The sequence below is a fragment of the Schistocerca gregaria genome, chromosome 5, assembly GCF_023897955.1.
Source record: "Schistocerca gregaria isolate iqSchGreg1 chromosome 5, iqSchGreg1.2, whole genome shotgun sequence".
NCBI lineage: Eukaryota > Metazoa > Arthropoda > Insecta > Orthoptera > Acrididae > Schistocerca > Schistocerca gregaria.
This window is the reverse complement of record NC_064924.1, coordinates 379,994,747-380,020,007: the sequence shown is the minus strand read 5'-3', so window position 1 is coordinate 380,020,007 and position 25,261 is coordinate 379,994,747. Positions and strand designations below refer to the sequence as shown.

Here is a 25,261-nt window from a genome sequence, read left to right as displayed (position 1 = left end):
GAACTAGCCAGGGTGCTGATCAAGTGGTGACAGAAGCTGACATGTGTGTTGCGTAAAAAGATTCAATACGGAGAGTGTTTGTGATGGACTGTTATTCCCTCCGCCCCTTCATGTAAATTGATTGGTTGACACTTTGGCGGCCAAGGTGACAGTGTGACCAGCCTTTGAGCTGGAGATGTGCGTGCAATGGCCAGCACAGTCGATGCATGTGCAGGCGTCTCCCGACAAGCGTGGCCGCAGCTCCCCAGTAGTTGTCGGATGGTACGTGATTTGCGATCACAAGTGTGTGTTGCGATGTTGTTTTTGGCAGGTTCATATAGTGTAAGGAGGAAATATTGCGGTGGAGAAGGATGTTTGTGTTCTCAAATGGGGTGCCGGTGCATGCATGAGCTTAGCACTATGCTCTATTTGTGACGGAAATTACTTAATTTGCAAAAAGTTTGTGTGTGATTCGCAGATGTTGAAAATACGTGAAGATTTATCTTAAGGTGGTGGCGAGTGTTTCAACTGATCTATCTGACTCCTGTAAAATGGGAAACGATTAATTTTATAGGGTCGTGCAAATGCACTACTTACCACCATTATTGATATCGCAATCATGCAGGCTCTGCCTTTGTCCTCAACATTAGCCAACAGGACCATAGTGTTCTGAGGATGGATGAAAACTACCGTCTTTGAGTCTGTGCATGTTGGTTCATCCATGTGTTCACATAAACAGGAAGTAACCATTTGAGACAGATGGAGACGGGATGCGAGCCTGGAATTTCCTGTCAAAGGAATGCCGTCCACTGATGCTTTGTTCAAGGGCTGAAAGAACAAATGCAGATCGCTCAGTTGGGTAGGCACGGCACCTTGGTCTACAGGTTTGAGGGTCAAGTGTTACAATAGCAAGTAAGCACTTGAGAAAGGGCAGACGTGTTTTCCCAGGTATCGAATATTCAAGGACGCCAACGTCCACGCAGTGGCCAGTGGTACTTAGCATCACGATCTGTAATTAAGACATGGCTGATTTTCAACCTCCGTAACATTCAGATGCCCGCTCAGCGCCCCTCGATCTGGTCTGCTGACACAAGTGCTGATGACCCAAAATGGCAGCTAATTTACAGCATATCATTCCTTTCCCTGCTGCTTACAGTTAGTATAACATGGGATATGCGGGTGGTGGGTGGAGACGTGAGCTCTGCCCAAGTGGGGGAACCCTGTTTCCTCCAAACAGATTAAATAAAGAATATCCAGACTGAACTGAATAATACATTAGTGACATCATTTTGAATTTTGTATCGTGAGATCCTTCCTCTTCAGCACATACTAAGTGTTTTTCCCACAAATTTCCAGATGGGAAGAGGAGGGTGAAGTGGAGGTGGTTTGAGGGCTAGTGGATTTCCAAGAGGAGGAGAGGATAACTTATTGATCAGTTTTATTTATTAGTCAATTAATTTTACATCAAAAGTATGCTTGCATCAGTGGGGGAGAGGGAGGTTAGTGATTTCTTGGAGGGGTAGGTTTTGTATCCCGCCTGGATAGGCGGTGCATGGATCTGCTCCTGTGAACTGCTTCTACAAAATAGGCCGAAAGTGAAGGATGCAAGCAGGACCAGGAAAAGGTGAACTACTTCAGTACTGCAAGTAAAGTTGAAGCACCTTTACTGTTGTGTAAGCAGATACAAACACATTGCTTAACTTTTGGTACAGATGAGCACATAGGTGCGAAGCAATTCATGTATCGAAGCTAACAGTTACTAGAAGTTACAAAGGCAAAGTCTATAATGCCTAGCCCCCCTACAAGTCGAAGCTAAGTCGCTAGGTCATCTACTCGTGATCCAATGAGCTGAATCTGGAGCGGCGCTCATCGAGGCCCACAGCGTCGGCTAGAGGGCGCTGTGGTCGGCGTTGTTCGTCCGCTCTCATGGTGCCAACCTACGAGAGCGCACCTACGTTGTGGCATCGTAGCTATCGATACCACAGTAGGGGAGGGTTGGGGGTTCTCATAAGGATAGGTTATCTCCAAGGGTCATAATCAACCACAGGGGGTCATAAATCAGTTAGCATAGCAATAGGTTATGGGAGGGGCGTCCTTTGTTCCTGAACATATGCTTTCCCTCGAAAGTAAGCAATTTTTCGTTGTTACTGCTCTCAAGTAGGCTGCTCAAAATAACCTTGTAATCAAAAATAGGGTTGCTACTTGACCTGAGTTACTTACCCATCAGGTATCAGTTTGTTAGGAATAACGCGTTTCAAACGGTGCCAAGAATTCCATAGAAGAGGCTGTATTTCAGGCACGCAATGAGGTGACAAACAGGTGACCTGGACACGGCATTTTTTACTTTATCTATAAAAAAAACGTGACATTATGTTCGTCAAGTATTAGCACAACTGGGTCATCACCAGACGGCTTCACCAAGTTCAGAAAATTGTCAAACCACTTAGTAAAAATATAAATCTTAATTCAGCTAGTAAGGTAGTAAGATGAAGTTACACTAATAGCAGATACAATGTCATGATACGCGAAATTGTCTCATATTAGGATACACATGATAACTAATATTAGGAATAAGCCACCTTACGCTAGAAACCTACCGTCAGCTGGCCAGTGTGGCCGAGCGGTTCTAGGCGCTCCAGTCTGGAACCGCGCGACCGCTGCGGTCGCAGGTTCGAATCCTGCCTCGGGCATGGATGTGTGTGATGTCCTTAGGTTCGTTAGGTTTAAGTAGTTCTAAGTTCTAGGGGACTGAAGACCTCAGATGTTAAGTCCCATAGTGCTCAGAGCCATTTGAACTAAAACCTACCGTCATAGTTGCCCCTCGAAAACCTTGAAATTCAAAACGTTTGAAATCAAGTGTTCTCGACAATATCTAGCTCCTTAACGGTCTTATTGTGACTGGTCTACGCCTCATGCACTGCGAGAACTAAGTTGTCATGTCTCCAAATAGAGCTGAACACTTACTTTAGCTCACATTAGGGAATGCCATCATAGCCAACATTCCTCCATAGTCAAAATCATTTTCAGTAATGATAGTATCTTTTGGTGTAATTTAATAACATTCTCAGATCACAATATAAGTAATAGTTTTCTCAAATTAATTTTTAACCACAGTAAGGCTAAGATTAGTGCATTCCGTCATCTGGCGTTTGTATTGTATACCCACAAACCACTGACGTTATTGAGTTCTATTTTCCTTGAAAATTACGGAGGAATAAAACACACTTTTCCGTTGGAAAATCATATTCTACAATTGTCCTGCAAACTAGAAGGTCGTGGAATTTCATACATGCTTATCTCCTTCGGATCACTGGATCATTACACACGCCAAACCGCATTTTAATAAAATTGTTCTGACAGTATTTAAACATGTTATTCAGAGCCATTACTGTGAATAGTTCAACTACTTTTCCCAGCGTATCTGTAATTTTCCTTCGAGACCAAAATTTATGAGCTCATTGTTAAACATTTATTCTCTCTTACTGAATTTCATCTTAATTATTTTTTCTGCTGCATCCTATTTCCCGTTCTGTCTGCTATTTCTATGAATAATTCTATAAATATAGAACTCAATTTGGACCTGATTGTCGTCAAATTTGAGAGTGATGGTCAATTTTAGTGTGCCCGAATAAAAGAGCAAAGGATTGTTGTTGAGTTTGGTGCTTACATTTGAGTGCGTAATTTGATGATAAGTATATCAGCGCCAGTTTCATTCCTGCCAAAGAACTGAATAATTTTTCGATTAGTCACTCTCTCCTATATTTGAAATACGAGCTCCGTAAAAAGCTAAAATTTTGCTGGAAGTCTGACTGATCTGGATGGATCTTGAGTAAAATTTTATGGGGCACCTGATACAAATTTGTAACTCGTTTTCTTAAAGACTACAAATAATATGCACCAGTGTTGTACTCATCGAGATAAGGAAGCTACCACAGAAAGGCCTCTGGCAACGACCATAACGGGAATATAAAAAAATATTGAAGTGACTTTGAAATCGAACTCCGGTTCAAAGGGTGACAACCAGGCACTTTGACCATGAGGCACTTCTAACCGCTTCTAGCGCTGCCGGTCACATCACTACATATTTTGCGATCGCTGTCAATATCCTATACTTCAGTGCATAGTGTTAAATTGGTATTAATTTCCATTGTTTCACATAACACGTCTCGCTGGTACGATAATATGTTGCCGCTACCATGCAACGAGAGAATTGGTGGGACCAAAGAGTTGGCACAAAATACGTGCTGCACACACCGAGAATGCTCGATGTAGACTTCACAATTTTCCGTGCGAAGTTTTGTTTTGTCGATTTTTCATTGGCTAGTAAAATTGGCTCTGGGAATACACTAGACAGCTTTTATTGTTACTTTTCCTTAAGCCCACTCTCAAACAACATAGTGAATGACATCCAGATGTAACGTTCTGAAAGCTTGAAAACTGCAAGCGCTGTCAAGTACTTTCATCGACCGTCTGTTGTTCAAAAGTTTCTTTTTGTGTAAATAAAATACAAGCACCCGCCTTTTGACAAATCATGCTCAGACCAAAGCCTCCAAACGAGTTGCGAAACGCTGACCTTGGCATGTATTCATATAAGATAAACTCTGTGCAGAATTTATCTCAGTGTAATCCACGCCAGCCACGAAGACAGTCACAGGTAAGTACTTCTCTGCAATATCTTTCGTAGTTTATTTACTTGCCTCCATCATTTCTTATTCCACGTAATAAACACATACACACACACACCTGTACAAATCTACTTGATCTGAAGCACATTTGAAACATCAAGTCGTACTGTCAACTGGCGCGCAGGTGAAACGAAAAACGACGCTCTTTCGATGAACAATCTTTGCACTGCGCCATAAAGTACCATTTCTTTTTTACTGTTAATGCTTATATTTAAAATATTTCCCTTTTTTGTTAGTGAGAAATATCGTAATGTATATGGAGCGGAATCTCTCCAAATAACGAAATACGTAATATGAGGATTACGTCTTACTACTTACTGAAATATACTTTTTATTTATAAAATCGCTTTATTTTTGTTATTAAGTCGCTAGCTGTAGATCTTATATCTTTTGTTTAATGCAGATGCATATGAATATGCGCTCTGACTACGTCTGGCTAGAGCTTCTTCATTCGAAGAAGTGTGCGAATATTTGATGAAGAAAAGGAAAATGAATAAGAATATTGTTTTCGGAGGTTGCTGTTGATGAAACCTTTTTCATTTCATGATTTGTTTGAGAACAATGTGTTATACGTGCAAAAGGGGTTAGGCGTGAAAACTAAATTGCCAGCCAGACAAAAGATACGGTAGAAATCATGTGTAATCGGTCGTTGAGTTATTCTGAATATCTACGTGTGACATTCTTACATTATGAACTGTTACCGAGCTAGCCATCAGCGTTCTGCCACGTGTAGGGAAAACACATGTGGTATTGTTCGGCGCTGCACTTATGACAGGGTTAGCATGCTGATCCGTTGCTACTGGTTCAGAATGGAATAAAGTCATTTGTAGAGTGCTAGCACGACTTTACATCTGGTCGAGCGTGATGACTACGTAGATTTCTCAGACTGAGAATGCAGTTTTTGTCTCAAACACTTTATAAACGTAACATAATACTCCGAAACTGATGATGTCGCTAAATATATTTCACCAACAGTGCCTTTGGAGAGAGATATATGATAGAATTTGAAAATAACAGACAACTAGTTGCAGAATTAAAGGTTTATTAATCCTTTACCATGGTTTATGTAAATACAGATTTGTCTTCTTCACTGAGCCTACTGAACAAATTATATATACTATCAATTATGGATTTTAACTTTTGATATATGTGCTTGATACGTACATTCCATAATACAAGAACACTTTGGCCCCAACATCCGTTGTCAATATGTAATTCTGCGAGTGAATATATTTTTTTAATTGTAATTTTTGTTCATCGGATTTGGTTTCTTCACTGTTTGACATTTGTAAATATTATGTATTAATTTTATCAGTAAAGTAAGACAGAGCGTATCACCTTCTTCGCAGAAATATCATTTAGACAAATCATTAAGGAGAAACTGAATTTTGAACCTCGCATAACCTGTAATCTTCTGATATATATATATGACTATGAAAGAAAAAATCATTGCATCGCCACCATTAGCAAAGAAAGTTACTTGAAGTAGTTTGATTCCTGTCTTAAATTTACCTTGTCAATAACCGTAGCATATGTGTTAAGTACCTTTTGTATCAGTTCGGACTGATAACATTATCTAGTGTGTTAGCATCTGTACACGTTTGACATCATGTGCGCCTGTCTGTAACCCATGACATCCAGAAAAGGTAAACGATATTTTTCAACAGTGAAAGAAATAATTCGGTAAATTATGTGGAATCTGTGTAACCCCATCTGAAAGACTAAGATACAGCGTTTCTTGGATCCATGTTTTGTACGTCATATACCTGTTGATAGCTCCATCAAGATCACTCTACTAAGAGATTCAATTAATGGATATCACAATTAGCATTCATTTTACCTCCTTCTTTTTCATCATTTATTTTCATTCAAAGCCTCAGTCGTTGCACGTATTTCGTGAGACAACCGTGACTTTTTAGTTTCAAAAACATTGAACGAAGTAGTATGTTTTCGTTTGAGAGAAAAATTCTGTGGTGCTTGGCCGCCTGTCTGTGTCCGACGGGAAGAACAATTCGTGAGTCAACCATTTACAAACATCAGGTGCGTTGATGAACTAACTGTCGATCTTGATCTTCTTAATCGGAAATTCTGTTCTCTCGATCGGTGGTGAACAGCTATCCCTTGAAAGTTAAGTGGTCAGCTTTTGTGATCCCGAATTCAATTGCACGCACTGCCAGGGACTTTTCCTTGGTGGTAAGACTCGAATACTTACACTCGTGATGGCAATGGTGGAGCAACGTGTGTGACAAGAAGCGGTTCCAATGTCAAGGGAAGTTCAAAACTGCCAGTAGAGTGTTGCACCACTTATATCTCTCCATACAGAATCCGAATTACGCCTTTGCCAGAAGATAACACGGCTGATTGGTCTCACAAAGCTAGTGGATTGGGCGTTAGTTTTTAGCTGTTCCCTCGAATGTCCATAAACCCGTTATTAGATTTGTTTGTTCTTGGCTGTCCTTACTGGTGTCGACCTTAAAAATACAATACAAAGTTATATTACTGGACGACTGTTGCGCAGGGCAGCCAGCATGGCAGAGGCTGAAAGACTGTTTTCCCCTTATTTCCGCTAATATGGAGGCTAGGAGACTCTAACCTCCATAGTGCTCATCCTCGGGGGTCAAGGAATATGTGTGCCAAATTTGGTTTATACCGATCTGGTGGTTTGGGAGGATATGCTCGAAATACATTCTTTTTTTAGTCATCGGTATACTGAAATGTTTTGATGTGGTCCACCAAGAATTCCTCTCCTGTGCCAGTCTGTTCATCTCAGAGTAGCACATTCAACCTACATCCTGAATTACTAACTGGAGTTATTCAACTCTCGATTTTCGTTTAAGTGTTTACCCCCTACAGCTCCTTGTACTAGCATGGAAGTTATTCCGCAAATTCTTGACGGTCTCCTACCATCTTGTCCCTTCTTCTTGTCAGTGTTTTCCATATATTTTTATCCTGGACGATTCTCCAGAGAACCTTCTCATGCTTGCCTTATCAGTCCACCTAATTTTCAAAATCTCTCTGTAGTATCGCATCTCAGTTCAAATGGCTCTAAGCACTATGAGGCTTAACATCTGAGGTCGTCAGTCCCCTAGACTTAGAACTACTTAAACGTAACTAATCTAAGGACATCACACACACCCATGCCCGAGGCAGGATTCAAACCTGCGACTGTAGCAGCTGCATGGTTCCGGACTGAAGCGCCTAGAACCGCTCGACCACATCTCAATTGCTACCATTCTCTTCTTTCTGGTTTTCCCACAGTCCATATATTGCTGTGCTCCAAAGATACATTCTCAGTTTTTTTTCCTCAAACTGAGGTCTATGTTCGACACTAGTGGACTTCTCTTGGCTAGGAATGGCCTTTATACCAGCGCTAGTCGGCTTTCGGCTTTTCATGTCCTTCTTGTTCCGTCTGCCATGGGTTATTTTGCTGCTTGGCTAGCAGAATTACTTAACTTCGTCATCAATTATGATAGTAATTTCTTATTTTTCACAGTTCTACTGCTTCGCATTATTTTCGTCTTACTTCGATTTATTCTCGCTCCATATTCTATACTCATTAGATTGCTTATTCCATTCAACAGACAGCTTAATTATTCAGCACTTGTGCTCAAGATAGCAATGTTATAACCGAATCCTATCAGTGATACTCTTTCACCCTGAATTTTAATCCCGCTCTTTAACCTTCCTATTATTTCCGACACTGCTTCTTCAATGTAGATACTGAACAGTAGGAGCTTAGACTACATTCCTGTCTTATATTCTTTTCAATCTGAGTACTTCGTTATTGACCTTTCAGTCTCTTGGTTCTTGTACATATTGCATATTACTGGTCTTTCCCTATAGCTTACCACTATTTTTCTCAGAATTACGGACATGTTGCACCATTTTACACTGTCGAACGCTTTTTCCAGTATGATACATCCTATGGACACGTCATGATTTTCTTCAGTCTTGCCTCCTTTATCCAGCGCAATGTCAGAACTGCCTCGTTGTTGTCGTTTTATTTCCTAAACTGATCGTCATACAACCCATTCTCAGTTTCCTTTCCCAGTCTTCTGTCTATTATTACTGTCAGCAACTTGGATGCTCGAGCTGTTAAGCCGATAGTGCAGTGACTTTCGCATTTGTCAACTTTTGCTGTCTTCGGATGGTAAATCGCCGGTCTTGTGGATTCTACACACCGATGTCAACAGTCGTTTTGTCACCACTTCTCCCAACGATTTTAGAAATTCTGATGGGGCGTTATATATTCCTTCCGCCTTATTTGATCCTAAGTCGACCAAAGCTCTTCGAGATTCTGACTCCAAGGGATCCCCTCTCTCTTCCCTGTCGACTCCTTTTTCTTCTTCTAACACGTCTTCAGATAAGTGTCCCCCTCTCCCCTCACACACACCTTCAAAGTACTCTTTCCATCTCTTCGCTCTCTCCTCAGAATTTAACAGTCGTACTCCCAGTGCCCTCTTCATGTTACCGCCTTTGCTTTTAATTTCATCGAAGGCTGTTTCAGCTTTTCTGTATGCTGACTCAGTCCTTCTGACAACTGTTTATTTTTGATTTTTTTCACATTTGTCATATAGCCATTTTATCTTAGCTTCCCCGCACTACCCATTTAATTTATTCCTAAGTGACTTGTATTTCTGTATTACTTAATTTTCCTGTACTTTTTTATCCTTCCCTCTTTCATCGATCATCTCAAGTATTACTTCTGTTACCCGTGGTTTATTCATTATCTTCGTTGTACCTATGCGTTCCTTTTTCGCTCCAGTGATTGTCGATTTTAGAGCTGTCCATTCCTCTCCAACTGAGCTGCCTACTGAGCAATTCATTATCGCAATACCTATAGCCTCGGAAAACTTCATGTGTATCTCTTCATTGTTTAGTACTTCCATCTGTTCTTTGCGCAGCAATTCTTCTTGACTAGTCTCTTAAACTTCAGCCTGCTCTTCATCATTACTGAATTGTGATCTGCTCCTGGGTACGCCGTACATTCCAGTGTATCATTTGAGGATCTCTGCTTCACCGTGAACAGAGCGAGGTGGCGCAATGGTTAGCACACTGGACTCGTATTCGGAGGACGACAGTTCAAACCCGTGTCCGGTCACCATGATTTAGGTTTTCCATGGTTTCCCTAATCGCTTCAGCCAAATGCCGGGATGGTTCCTTTGAAAGAACACGGCCTACTCTCTTCTCCATCCTTTCCTAATCCAATGGGACCGATGACTTCGCTGTTTGTTCCTCTCCCCCAAATTAACCATCCAACCAACCATCCTGGCCGTGATGTAATCCAACTGGAATCTTCCTATATCTCCTGGCCTTTTCCAAGTATACCTCCAACTTTTCTAACTCTTGAAGAGAGTATTCGATATTAATAACTGAATTTTATTGCATATCACAATCAGTCTCTCTCCTGTCTCACTTCTACTACCAAGCACGTATTCTCCCGTAACCCTTTCTTCTTCTTCTTTCTCTAAAACCGCATTCCAGTCTCCCATGACTATTTTGATCTGAATTGAATTACCTGTTTAGTATCCTCATATACTTCCTCTATCTCTTCGTCCTCTGCTTGCGACGTCCGCATGCATATCTGAACTATTGTTATCAGTGTTCGTTTTCTGCAACTCTGACATGAACAACGCTATCACTAAACTGTTTACAGTAACTCATTCCCTGCCCTATTTCTTGTTCTTAAGGAATCCTCCTCCCATTATTTCATTTTATGCTGCTGTTAATATTTTCTCATACACGTCTGACCAGATATCCTCGTCTTGCTTCCATTTCACTTCGCTAATCCTCAACATATCGAAATTGAACCTTAGCATTTCACTTTTCAGATTTTCTATGTTCCCTATCGCGTTCAAATTTCTGACATTCCACGCTCCGACTCACAGAACATTACGCTCTCGTTAGTTATTCAATCTTTTTCTCATGCTTGCCTCCATTTTGGGAGTCCTGTCCTGGAGATCCGAATGCGAGACTAGTCCCGAATCGTGTGTAATTCCATCTTGTGTAAATGGAATAGGACCGCGGGTGGCCAAAGACTTGAGGGTAATGCACCAGTTCGGAACCGCGCTGCTGCTACGGTCGCAGGTTCGAATCCTGCCTCGGGCAGGGATGTGTGTGATGTCATTAGGTTAGTTAGGTTTAAGCAATTCTAAGTCAAGAGGACTGATGACCTCAGATGTTAAGTCCCATAGTGCTCAGAGCCATTTGAACCATTTTTTGTTTCGGTGCCTCAATGGCACCATCTTCAGGACCCTACACACGTAGCCACATAAGTCATCTAAACGTATAAGCTTAATAGGAAATATTAAATTTAACTGGCTTCCGTATGCTTCTAAAACTTCTCTGTAGACATGGACGCTCCACCCCTCTTGGGTGCTGACAGTTGTCTTTAGACCTGTGGAGATTCCACATCTGTAGAGAAGTTATAGTAATCCAAGGAAGTCAGTTGAAAATAATGATTCCAACAGAAACACAGACGGTTAGATGACTTATCTAGCTACGTGTATAGGAGCCTCAAGATGGTGCCAACGAGGCACCGAAACTGGTAGTCAAATGAAATCTAAATCTACATGCATACTCCGCAATCCACCAAATAATTAATAAAATTACGGCTGTCTCTTTTATTTTCTTCTAGGCCCGAATCTTTTTTCAATGGAGAGATCTTCATGAGACTATTCTGTTAAAGGACACATGTCCTGTAGACACATATCATGTTTCTTTAATTAAGTGGCTTCCACGGCCTTCTACATCCCCACGCCGTTGATCATTGCTAATTCTGCCGCCTTCTGGGTATAGTTTTCCAATCCCAAAGGCAACAGAGCGTCCTGAACCTCTGCCCATTCATCCATCCTCTTTGACAAGGCCGTTGGCAGAATAAGGGGAACTTCCTATGCCGGATGCCTTCAGCCGCCACTGCTGATGATTTTTATTCAAAATTTAAGCAGTGAGGGATTCGAATTCAGAATCCAGGGTATTTTGATTACTATTCAATGATATCACCCCTAGAGGGTACCTTCATTCTAAGACACTCTAAGACATAAAAAAAAACTACGCACGATGAAGGAATTATCCGAAACGGCCGGAAATTATTAGATGTGAATAACATGTACAGAGAAACAAATGATTACAATTTCACGGAAATTGGATGATTTTATTCCAGAGAAAGAGCTTAACAAATTGAGCAAATCAATAGCCCAATGGTCCACCTCTGGTCGCTCTGCAAGCATTTATACGGCTTGGCATTAATTGACCGAGTTATTAGATGCCCTCCTCAGGGGTATCGTGCCAAGTTCTATCCAACTGTCCCATTAGGTTGTCGAAATCTCGAATTGCTTTGAGAGCCCTGACCATACTTCTCCAAACGTACTCAACTGGGTAGGGATGCGGCGACCTTGCTGCCAAAGGTATGGTTTGGCAAACACGAGGACAAGTAGTAGAGACTCTCGCCCTGTGTGGGTCAGTACATCTACATCTGCATCATACTCTGCAATCCATTTAATGGTGTGTGGCGGAGGGTACTTTCGGTACCACTATCTGATCCCTCCAACCCTGCTCCACCCGCGGGTAGTGTATGGGAATAATAACTGTCGGTAAGCCGCTGTATTGGCTCTAATTACTCGAATCTTCTCCTAGAAGATGTATGTGGGGGGGGGGGGGGGGAGAGGGCGGGGGGGAAGTAATATATTGTCCGACTCCTGCTGAAAAGTGCTGTCCCGCGCCAGTGGAGTTTCTTTAGCATTTCCGCAACACTCTTTCGCCAGCTAAACGATCCCGTGACGAAACGTGCCGCTTTTAGTTCGATCTTCTCTATTTCCTATCCTACCTGATAGGGTCCCAGATAAATGAAAACACTCAAGAATCGGGCGAACAAGCGCCTTGTAAGCCACTTCTTTCATGGATGAGTTACATTTCCTTAAGATTCTTCCGAAGAATCCGAGTCTCGTATCTGCTTTTCCCACTATCTGTTTTATGTCGTCATTCAACTTAAGGTCGTTCTGGATAGTTACGCCTAGATATTTTAAGGCAGACGCTGTCTCCAGCTGTTTGTCATCAATAATGGAGCTGTACAGTAGTGGATTTCTTTTCCTACGTATGCGCAATGTGTTACATTTATTTACGTTCAGGGTCAACTGACAGAGCCTGCGCCATTCATTAATTCTCTGCAAGTCGTTCTGCAATTTCTTATATTTCTGACGTTGCTACTTTGTTATAGACAATTCCATCATCTGCGAGTAGCCTTAAAGAGCATCCAACGCTTTCTATTAGATCATTTATATACATTGTAAACAGCAACGGTCCTATCATACTTCCCTTTACATCTGTCGATTTTGTTCCGTTAAGAGCGAAGTGTTGAGTTCTATCTGCAAGAAAGTCCCGAATCCAATTGCAAGTCTGCTCCGATACTCCGTGAGCTCGTATTTTTTTCATTAAACGGCAATGTGGGACGGTGTCAAATGTCTCACAGATATCAAGGAACACGGCATCTACCTGAGCACCGTTGTCCACTGCGCTGCGGATCTCATGGAGGAACAGAGCGAGCTGTGTTTCGCAACATCTGTGTTTGCGTAATCCTCGTTGACTTTTATAGAGGAGATGTTCATTTTACAAGAACGTCATAATTCTGGAGCATAAAACATGTTCCATAATTCTACACTAGATTGACCTCAATAGTAAACAAAACCCCTGCTGTTGTTGTTGTCTTCAGTCCTGAGACTGGTTTGATGCAGCTCTCCATGCTACTCTATCCTGTGCAAGCTGCTTCATCTCCCAGTACCTACTGCAACCTACATCCTTCTGAATCTGCTTAGTGTACTCATCTCTCGGTCTCCCTCTACGATTTTTACCCTCCACACTGCCCTCCAATGCTAAATTTGTGATCCCTTGATGCCTCAAAACATGTCCTACCAACCAATCCCTTCTTCTTGTCAACACAAACTCCTCTTCTCCCCAATCCTATTCAATACCTCCTCATTAGTTACGTGATCTATCCACCTTATCTTCAGTATTCTCCTGTAGCACCACATTTCGAAAGCTTCTATTCTCTTCTTGTCCAAACTAGTTATCGTCCATGTTTCACTTCCATACATGGCTACACTCCAAACAAATACTTTCAGAAACGACTTCCTGATACATAAATCTATATTCGATGTTAACAAATTTCTCTTCTTCAGAAACGCTTTCCTTGCCAGTGCCAGTCTACATTTTAAATCCTCTCTACTTCGACCATCATCAGTTATTTTACTTCCTAAATATCAAAACTCCTTTACTACTTTAAGTGTCTCATTTCCTAATCTAATTCCCTCAGCATCACCCGATTTAATTTGACTACATTCCATTATCCTCGTTTTGCTTTTGTTAATGTTCATCTTATATCCTCCTTTCAAGACACTGTCCATTCCGTTCAACTGCTCTTCCAAGTCCTTTGCCGTCTCTGACAGAATTACAATGTCATCGGCGAACCTCAAAGTTTTTACTTCGTCTCCATGAATTTTAATACCTACTCCAAATTTTTCTTTTGTTTCCTTTACTGCTTGCTCAATATACAGATTGAATAACATCGGGGAGAGGCTACAACCCTGTCTCACTCCTTTCCCAACCACTGCTTCCCTTTCATGCCCCTCGACTCTTATTACTGCCATCTGGTTTCTGTACAAAATATAAATAGCCTTTCGCTCCCTGTATTTTACCCCTGCCACCTTTAGAATTTGAAAAAGAGTATTCCAGTCAACATTGTCAAAAGCTTTCTCTAAGTCTACAAATGCTAGAAACGTAGGTTTGCCTTTTCTTAATCTTTCTTCTAAGATAAGTCGTAAGGTCAGTATTGCCTCACGTGTTCCAACATTTCGACGGAATCCAAACTGATCCTCCCCGAGGTCTGCATCTACCAGTTTTTCCATTCGTCTATAAAGAATTCGCGTTAGTATTTTGCAGCCGTGGCTTATTAAACTGATAGTTCGGTAATTTTCACATCTGTCAGCACCTGCTTTCTTTGGGATTGGAATTATTATATTCTTCTTGAAGTCTGAGGGTATTTCGCCTGTCTCATACATCTTGCTCACCAGCTGGTAGAGTTTTGTCATGACTGGCTCTCCCAAGGCCACCTCAACAGTATTGATCTATAATTGTATGGATCTGTCTTATGCCCTTTCTTAAAAACGGTAATGACTTACGCTTTTTCCAGTCGTTAGGTACCTTTCGTTATTCAAGCGATCTACGATAAATTACTGCTTGAAGGGGAGCAAGCTCTTTCGCATAATCTTTATATAATCTTATAGGTATCTTATTTGGTCCTGATGCTTTTCCCCTACTAAGCGATTGTAGCTGCTTTTCAATTCCGCCATCGGTTATCTCAATATCTCCCATTTCGACGTTCGTACGACGGTTGAAAGGAGGGACAGTGTTACGATCTTCCGTGGTGAAACAACTTCGGAAGACCGAATTCAATATTTCGGCTTTTTCTCTGTTCTCTTCCGTTTCAGTGGCATTGTGGTCGCTGAGACTATGAACAGATGATTTTGACCCACTTACCAAAATCTCTTAGGGTTTTTACTCACGTCTGTTGACAACGTCTTACTTTCAAAATTATTGGATGCTACTCTCATTGCTCGCTTCGTTCAGCTTTTGTTTGTCAGCGAGGTTTTTATTTCTCTTGAATCTGAGATGAAGTGCCCTTTTTTCCGTAGCGCTTTTCGAATACGGCTATTAACCCATGGTGGATCTTTCCCATCAATGAGAACCTTACTCAGAACATATTTTTCTAGGGCATATTGAAGGACGCCTTTGAATTTTTTCCATTATTTCTCCACATCTTCGTTCTCATCACCGAATATTTGATGCTGAGATGCTGAGATAGTCTGAAATTTGTATCCTGTCACCCTTACTGAGCAAATATATCTTCTCACCATTCTTAATATTTCTTGTAGGACCCGTCGTCATAGATTCTGTCAAAGCCTTATGATCACTGATACCTTCCTGTACATTAACTGATTCGATACGTTCAGGTCTGTTTGTAGCCAGGGGGTGTAAGACAATATCTTCATGAGGTGGTAGTCTAACTATCTACTCAAACTAATTTTCGGACAAGACATCCCTAACAATGCGACACGAATCCCTGTCTCTGGCACCAGTTTTGACGGCGCAACACTCCCAATCTATACCTGGCAAAGTTGAAGTCACCACCTGTTACAACGGCATGATCGGGAAAATTACTAATGATATTCTCTGTCTGAAGCGCATTACAACTACAGATCCTGACCCAGGTGTTCTATAACAGCATCCGATCACCAATTTTGACCGTTCTTTGACATTCAGTTTCACCTAGATTAATTCACATTCGGAATTCGTGATAACCTCGCTATATTATATCGAATTTTTTACTGCAATAAACACGCCGCCACCACTAGCGACTAATCTATCCTTACGATAAACATTCCAATCTGAACTTAGGATTTCGTTGTTATTGACGTCTGGTTTCAAACAGCTTTCTGTTCCCAATACTATCTATGCATTATAACCTTCAGTAAGCGATACTAATTCTGGGACCTTTCCTTGCATGCTCCTGCAGTTTACTAAAATCATATTAATCTTTTTTATTTATAATCTGCGAGTACCAAGATTCTCTGAGGTCACTGAGGCTGATTTAACAGGCAAATCGTCTTTGATCCCAAGGGAGGGGTTCCCTAACCTAAAAAAGTCCCATGTTCAGGCCAGAAGTACTCCGCTACCCTAGCAGCCGCTTCCTGCGTCTAGTTCACGCCTGACCTCTTAAGGGGAACCCTGTAATTCTGCACCCGATAGCGGAGGTCGAGAAATTTGCATCCAATACCATCGCAGAGTCATCTGAGCCTCTGATTTAGACCTTCCTCTCTGCTCCAAACCAAAGAACCGCCATAAACTCTGGATGGGATGCAAAAAAATAGCTTAGTCCGCATCCCGCGTGCGCTGCTAGTTGTCTTCATCAGATCAGTCAGCCACCGAAAGGAGCCGAGGATGGCCTCAGAACCCAAGCGGCAGGTGTCATTCGTGCCGACATGTGCCACTACACGCAGCCGGTTGCACCCAGTGCGCTCGATAGCAGCCGGCAGGGCCTTCTCCACATCACGCATGAGACCTCCCGGCAAACATAGCGAATGCAACTAGAATTCTTTCCTGACTTGTCTGCTATCTCCCTGAGGAGCTTATCACCCGCCTAACATTGGAGCTCCCAATGACAAGCATACCCATCCTTTGTACTTGCCCGGACTGGGCAGGAAATTCGACCGCTGGCCCAACAGAAGAGTCATCCCGTGCTGGCCCAGAGTTATCATCAACACCGGGTAGCATCTTGTACCTGTTGCTAAGACGTAGGGGGCCATCCGTACGGCGTGCTCCCTTTTTCGCCTTCCGCCCAGTGACACGCTAACCTACCATGTCTGCCACCCACTCTAGAGTGAGGACGGATCGGTAAGGTGTTGTTTATCGGAAGCCGCAGCGACATCTGGGTCGCCAGGGGATTCCAGGGGATTCCCGTGGCACCAAAGGAGTCGCAGGTCTCGTCACTGGCGCACCGACGTCACCGCAACTTCGAGCATTAGCTAGAAGCTTGTCGACGGTAGCCAACGCACTCCCAGCTGTTTACGGACAGCAGCCATCTCTCCTTGTATCCGCTTGCAACAAGCACAGTACCTAGCCATATCCCACAGTGTATATAATAGATCTAATGTCTCAAATGGCGTTAATTAGTTTGAAATGTATACGAAACTCACTGTACTCTGAGACCGCAAGCTATTAAACAGAATAAATTTCTCTATAGAAGTTGATGTATTTACAGATACCTGTTATTAGAAACCATGTTACTGCACGAGATAAATATTCAAACTAGAATGCGTTGATCTAAACTGTATGCTGTCTACTAGCTTGCTGAAATGTGAGTCCTCGATGCCTTGCCATGAAGTACAACAAAACGGGGCATTGAATATCGTCGACGTACCTCTCTGTTATAGGGGTGCCACGGATCATAACTAAGGGGTCCTCTTACGGAAAGAAATGGCACCCCAGACTATCCGTCCTAGGTGCCGAACCGTATGGTGGGCGTCTACCAGATTATGTGTCTCCAGCATGTTGTCACTGGCCACCAGGGCTCAGTTCGGAGTAAGTTTTATAACTGAAGACAATTCTACTCCAATCCATGAGATTCCCAGCCGAAGACTGGTATAGAGACGCCCTGGAGAGTGGTGGGATACCAACATGATTGTTGCACACCATATCGACTGACAACAACAAGTGACGGCCTGGGATGCCACTTCATTTCAGAGAAGGACCCCTCTTACTGTCATCCGCGGCATCATTACAGTACTGCGGTAAGGCGACGATATTCTGCTCCCCGTTATGTCGCTGTTCATGGCAAGGCATCCTTGGCTTACATTTCAGCAAGATAATGCCCACCCGCACAAGGCGAGTTTTCCTACTGCTTGTCTTAGTGCTTGCCAAAGCCTGCCTTGGAAAGGAAGGTCGCCGAATCTCTGACCAGTTGAGAACGTTTGGAGGCAGGGCGTTCCAACCATCTCGGGGTTTTGAGCATCTAACGCATCAGCTGGACAGAATTTAGCATGATATATCTCAACAGCTCTGTCAAGCAAATACCAAGCCGAGTAACTGCTTGCATAAAGGCCAGAGATGCTACAATGCATTATTAAATTTCTAAATTTGTGAAGCACTTTCTCCTCAATAAATCACCCAATTTATCTGAAATTTTATTTTTCTGTACATGTGCATCAGATCTACTGATTTCCATCACATTACGATAATTCTTTCATTTTGAATCTTTTTCGTGTCTTAAGAGTTTGTAGATAGATAGCCTTTTTCCCATGGCTTCACCTATGTACACGTTTGGGACTTATATTGCACACAACACCTTCCCTACCCTCTCTCTGTTCACTTCTTTCTCCCCTGCCTCTGCCGCGGTGGCCGTGCGGTTCTAGGCGCTTCAGTCCAGAACCGTGGGACTACCACGGTCGCAGGTTCGAATCGTGCCTCGGGCATGGATGTGTGTGATGTCCTTAGGTTAGTTAGGTTTAAGTAGTTCTAAGTTCTAGGGGACTGATGACCTAAGGTGTTAAGTCCCATAGTGCTCAGAACGATTTGAACCAGATTCCTGCATTACCCCCTACTCTCAATACTCTCTGCACATCAACTCCTCCACCTCCCTCTCTCTAATATCTCCTCCTCCCTCTCTCTGTCCATCTCTTCTGCCTCCTTCTTTATGACCTTCTCCACACTCTGTCTATCTTATGTTTCCATCTATATTTGGCCATCTCCTCCTGTCCCCCTGTTTCTGATGTCCCTTCCCGCCCTCCCCCTCTCGTCGATCTCCACTACCCTCTCTCTTTGTCCCTCTCAACCTCTTCCATCTCACTGTCCATCTCTATCTCCTCCAGCCTGTCGCTGTCCACCACCTCCTCCTCTCTCTATCCATTTTCCACTGACCACTCTCTCTTTTCACCTCATTCTCTCCCTCCTCCCTCTTTGTTCCTTTTCCACCATTATTCTGTCCATCATTTCCTCCAACTCCAACCCCCTCTTTCTCTGTCCACACCATTCTTCGCCCTTTCCTCATTACCCATGTTCTTCCTCCTCTCTTATGCAGCCATGTGTTTCCACATCTGTATCATCTGCAAGGTATGCACATAGTAGCCTGACAATATGCTTCCTCTCCTCTCCATCTGTTGCCTCCTCTCCCTGCTCTGACTGTTGACATCCTTCTCCCCCATTTTTTTTGTCCACCTCATGTTCTCTCTCCAGCACTATCACTCTGATCAACTGTACCCATGTACACAGGTGACTCCAGAAGAAAATGACGATAATCCCTGCACAACATGCTTGTCGTCCCAGGTAGTCTAGATGTCAATGACTGAAAACTCTTCCCATCTGTGTGTCCACACCTATGAGAATTAGGAAATTCTAACCCCACAGTCGTGATTCTCGTGGGATAAGTAGTAGAAGCAGTATGTGTGACAAACTGCTTGAAAACAATTCACTAGTTTGGGAAGGAATCCTGGACATAAATACAAACAACCTGTTTTATACATAGACTAGCCTTTTTCCTGGAGCTTCACCCTATGTATGGGTGTGACAGACACAAGATGTTAAAAAAACTGTCCAGTATTCCAGGGGACGAAAGTATGCTTCAAAACAAGACAAAAATGTCTTCTGACCCTGGTTCCTACAAAGCATACGTTCTGACATAACACATATGAATAGGTCTTTGTAGGAGGTGCTCTTGTGATGACAATGTATTACTTGTTGTTGTGTACATAGTTCTGCGTAGTCAGCGCGTACACAACTTTCCCACTAGAGTGCGCCCTGGTAAGCACAACAGCGCAGGTGCAGAGCTCATCCGTCTCCACACTACGAGATGGCGCTGTCTTAGAGACGGACCAAATTATGCTTCCGCCGATCCGCGTATTAATATTTAACGCAGCCAATAAGATTGCTGCTAACGTAGAACCTTTTCTCCTCGCGGGTCACACTCGCGCAGTGATACCTCAACGCTTGAGGTATTATAACATGTGTACAGACATCCGATTAGTCAGTCTGCAGTAGTCTGCATTACTCTGTACCAGTCTACATTAGTCTGTACCAGTCTATAGCCAAGTTTCAGTCTGCACCTAATAAGATTATCATATTCCTGTACATAGCCATGAAGAGAAATGCATAGACACTTTGTCAAGTATCAGAGATATGTGAGAATAAGATTAACGTACCAAGACCAAAGGAACTTCAGATTGTCAACTGTAAACAGCATCCAGAATCAAGTTACGTAATGTCTATGATTTTTATTATTTTAATAAATGTGTGTGAAAATTAATCAGGTCTGTTTAAAGTTGCTCGCCGTCAATCTGGTACTCTAAGCATGCAAGTGGCATTTCTATCGTCTTACCTAACGGCAGAAGATAAACACATCACGATGAGACCACAAGACATATTGTTGTCACTCGCCTACTTCGTTAGAACGACAAGTCAAATAATCTGATGGTGTGTGTACCGAAGGTCTTACAGTACGCACACCACACTTGTCCCACTACAAATGATTACTGGTAATTAATTAACGTTAATTACAACTCATGGCATGGAATACTATGAGATAGGAAGGCATTACGAATGTGTAATTGGCTATGAGCACTGTTGTGTCATTGATGCTCTGTGTCAAACCAGGGTCAGCAACATGCTGAGATAGTTCCATGCAGTACTGATGTAAACATTAGTTGGCTCAGTGGTCTGCAGTGAGTTGTTCCATTTACGATGTGTGATTGTACTGTAGTCTTGTTATGTTTGTTTATGTTAACGTACATTTCTCCTAACACTGGATATGTACAGTGACGTTTGGCCTACTTACAGGTGAAGTTACACGTACATGTTATTGTGTTGTTTGTGGTGCAGTACAACATGTTTTCTCTCCTGCAGATACTCTGACACAACCTAGCAATGGAGTTCTTTTACTCCACAAGGGAAATGGCAGACATGATTTATTCCTATGGTTTAGCAAGTGGAGTTAATCTGAGAGGCCATAACGTGAACACTGGAAGATTTCAAGCACAAGCTTTTTAGCTGATTGTTCCAGCATGTTGTGGAAACAGGTTCTGTAGCACCCAACAAAGTAGGCAATAGAAGGCCTTGTTCAATTTGCACATCTAAAATGTAGGAGAGTGTTCTAGGTGCAGTGGACAACAACCCTGGGACCAGCGTGCAATGAATAGCAGCAGCTGAAGATATTAGTCATCCTCTGGTGTGGGTGGTACTTCATAAACAATTGTTGCATCCATAACATGTTCAGTGGGTCCAGGCCCTTAGGGCACAAGACCATCCTGTGAGAGTAAACTTCCGGCAATGGTTCTTGCAGCAGTGTGGTGCAGATCCATAATTTTCCTCCAAGATTTTGCCTGATGAGGCAGGGTTTACACGAGATGGCATTGTAAATTTCCATAATCAGCATATGTGGGCCGATGAAAATCCCCATGTGTTTCAAAACAAAAGGCATCGGGATCGATTCTCAATCAACATATCGGTAGGCGTTTTTGATGGTAAATTACTAGGGCCATTTGTACTACCACAGAAATTAACTGGGGCTTATTATTGCTGTTTTCCGAAGAAACTCCTGCCTATCTTACTAGAGGATGAGCTATGTCAGGACAGATTACAGATGTGGTTTATGCATGATGATGCAGTAGCACGTTTTCTCTGCGTTGTGTATCCGCACCTAATGAGGACGTCTGAAAAGTGGTAGACTGACCAAGAATGTCCCATACCTTGGCCTCCTCGTTCCCAGGATTTAAATCGACAAGACGTCTGGTTATATAGAAACATGAAGCAATTGATCTCTGCCACACCAATAAACTATGTGCTGGACCTACGTTATCATGTCTTCTGTGCTTCTCAGTACATTCAGAACCAACCAGGGCGATTTCAAAGATTGCGTGAGTCCTTACACTAAAGGGCAGAGATGAACAGACCTCAGGTTGAGCACCTCCTCTGAACAAGTAGTCATGTCAGAACGTACGCTTCGCAGGACCCATGATCATACGACTTTTTTCCTTCTTTTGATGCGATCATCCCCCGAAATATTGGATAGTTTTATAACACATCCACCCCTCTCTCTGTGACTATTACCTCTTCTCATTTCTCTGTCTGCCTCATCCTCCCACCTCTACCTATTCATCACCTCCCTCCATGCTCTCTGTCTCTTCATCTTCTCCTCCTGTCATTGCCCATCTTCTCTCCCCCTCTCTCTGACCATATCCTCCTCCTCCATCTGCCTGTATCCTCCTTCCCTCCCTATGTCCATAGCCCCTTCCCCTCTCTCTCTCAATCCGCTCATCCACTCTTTATTTTCCACCTGCCTATTACCCCTCTATAACTTCCACCTGAGTCCTGCATCTCCTGCTGCTCCCCACTCTCTCTGGTCGTTTCCTCCATCCTGTTTCTCTGTACATCTCCTCCTCCCCTCTCTCTCCTCTCATCCCCTCCTCCTCCACACACTGACCATCTCCTCCTCCCCACTATCTTTGTCCATCTCTTTCTGTCCCTTCCATTTGTCTCTCCCTTTCCGTACCCCTCTCTCTGTCCATCTCAATCCTTCCCCCAGCTTCCTCATCCATATGTGAATCCGTGTAAGACAGTTGGATAAAGCAGGTAGACATTAATTCCAACACAATGTGCCTGTCATTCAGGGCAGCCTACGCATCAGGGGCTGAAATACCACTGTTTTGCCTACATCAGCTAAGAGGCTCTAACCCCCAAACTGGTGATACATGTGAGGTCAATCTGTGTGGTTGGTTGAAGTAGATCCAGGGGTTTTGGAGAAGATCCTGGATACACACACACATGCCGATTTGTATATATACACTACCCTTTCCTCTGCAGCTTCGCCCAGATATAAGTTCAACACATGCTTTTATGCAGGTCATCCTGCATGTTGGAGCCTGGAAAACTGTTTTTCATCCTGACATGCAAGCTGCCCTGTAAAGTAGGTTGATTCACCAGGATGAGACTGTTCGCACATAACAAGAGTGTCAAGCAGGGCAACCTATAGGCCAGGGGTTTGAGAAAAAAGCACATTGTCCGCACCCTCAGTCCTATTGGAGCTAGCAGGTTATAAACACAGTGCTGATACTCGTGACGTCTGCAGTTTCTATGCTAAATTTGGGTAACTTTGCTCTACAGTTTTGGAGTTTTGGATGACATACCAGACATACGACATACACACACACACACACACAGTCTGCTTTATATATCTATATAAGTGATAACAAATTTATGGGTTGGAAGAATATGTTATTCCACGAGCAAGAGTGACCAGCCAGTGGCGTTGTGGCGCTGCTCCTTAGTTCCTAAATTGCAGATGTGTTGGTTCTGTGATGTCCAACATTTCTCAATGAAGTCAGCAGATCACCTAAATCTCTTCTGGGGGTTAGATATTTTGGCTACATTGTACAGGTCAGAGATTAGCACCTAGCATTTGTTCAATGACAATGGATCTTTCGCTGTTTTGAGTGCATCACATGTTAGTTCATTATTAGTTGAGGGAAACTCTATGAATCTTGATTAATCCAAGTACAGGTTCCCTGGCCTTATTAAGAATGTAGCTCCTCCTGCAACAGGGAAGTGTGGGGTACAAGGTTATTCTTCCCAGCCAAGCTAAAAATTATTCTGGGTTTTCTGAAACAGCCACAGTGATAATTTATTCTATTTTTGTCTCATTACCATGAGATATGAGACATCCAGTTGAGCAGATGTGGCCAATTTTGAGCATACCCCCAAAATTTGTCATTTGTATCGTCACTTGTACTAAATGTCAGATTCTGTTAGCAATGCTAGTATTGACAGGGCTCAAAACGAAAGTGCTGCTGTTTTTAGGGTGATGATTTCTCAGCCTCTAAACATGTCCTAAGAAGCCAGTCTCTCTGACTTTACTTTATCGACAGGCTGATGATTCCATGGTGGACAGTATCAGCAAGGGATATCACATATGAACTACATAACTACACAAGAAAATATATGTGAGTATCAGCGCTCCATGCTCATCTCCAGAGTCATTTAAAATGTTTAGTGATCTTATAAATTTCGTTCCTCTGTTTTCAGGTGTAATAATCAAGTTCATTTCACGTCAAAGTAAGCCTAGAAACAGTACAGATGCATCTAAGTTTAAAGCAGTGCCCCCCAATTTGGGACTCTCTTGATGGAAAATTTAGTATGAATGATTAAAATTTACACAAAAGATTTGCTAAAACGAGGAACGAAACCAATGTTTCAGTTTTTCATGGTCAGCTGCAATTGCAGAATTGCTGTAGTGTGCCTGGAACTGTATCAATCAACTAAAAATCATTTTTGAGCAAAGAACATTTTGTTGTGGATTAAATGTCGTTTGTAGCTCGGTGCAAATCAAAATACACTTAAAACGTTCCTTTTTGAAACCCTGTTCTTATGAATAAATTTGTCTGCAATACGACACGGTATTCTTAGTAAAGGCATTTTCTCTAGTGTGAAAATAAGTTTGTCAATCAGTTTAAGTGTTTGGCTGATATTGTGAACTTTTGACTGATACTGTGATTATAGTTAATCCCCGAAAGGTATAAATAAAACAAGTTTTAACAACAAGTGGACTATTTTTATTGGCGGCCAATAATAAGTTCTTGGTATTCATTTTGTGCTCGCAGGCCTCCTGCAAGTTGAGTTGAAACATGATATGTAACTTAGATTAGCATTATACGTATAGGATAACATTATTTTCTTTCGGCTTTGTAGTGAACTGTTTCCAGATAACACCACTAGTTCAAATAATATTAAACTTCACACGTACATTCTCGTTCCATAAAGGCCACAACACATTGTACAAATTATAAGCTAAACAGTATGTCTCCTTAGGTGTAATTTTCAGGTAATTAAGTGTTATTTGTAACAGAAATATAATTAGGTACACTTGCATTTGGCAAGATAAATTACAATCTGAATGTTTTATATTAATTGTAGCAAATATATATCTGTGCTATCTAACAATAAGATTTAGCCTAAAGTGCAATAAATATCTCCCTTCATTCACAGACCAAATTAACAGGTTACAG

The 25,261-nt window shown here is 42.4% G+C and overlaps 1 protein-coding gene across 3 annotated transcripts in view; it reads left to right on the top strand.

Moving 5' to 3' along the window:
- Positions 1-4,595: 4,595 nt before the first annotated feature.
- Positions 4,596-25,261, top strand: part of LOC126271903 (cytochrome P450 6k1-like) — a 73,381-nt gene continuing 52,715 nt past the window's right edge. For 2 of the 3 annotated variants that reach the window (XM_049974293.1, XM_049974291.1), the window contains exon 1: positions 4,596-4,633. The gene's annotated coding sequence lies outside the window, so the exon portion shown is untranslated. Of the gene's footprint in view, positions 4,634-24,140; positions 24,200-25,261 lie in introns of those variants that run through there. The other variant, XM_049974292.1, reaches the window with a different exon arrangement.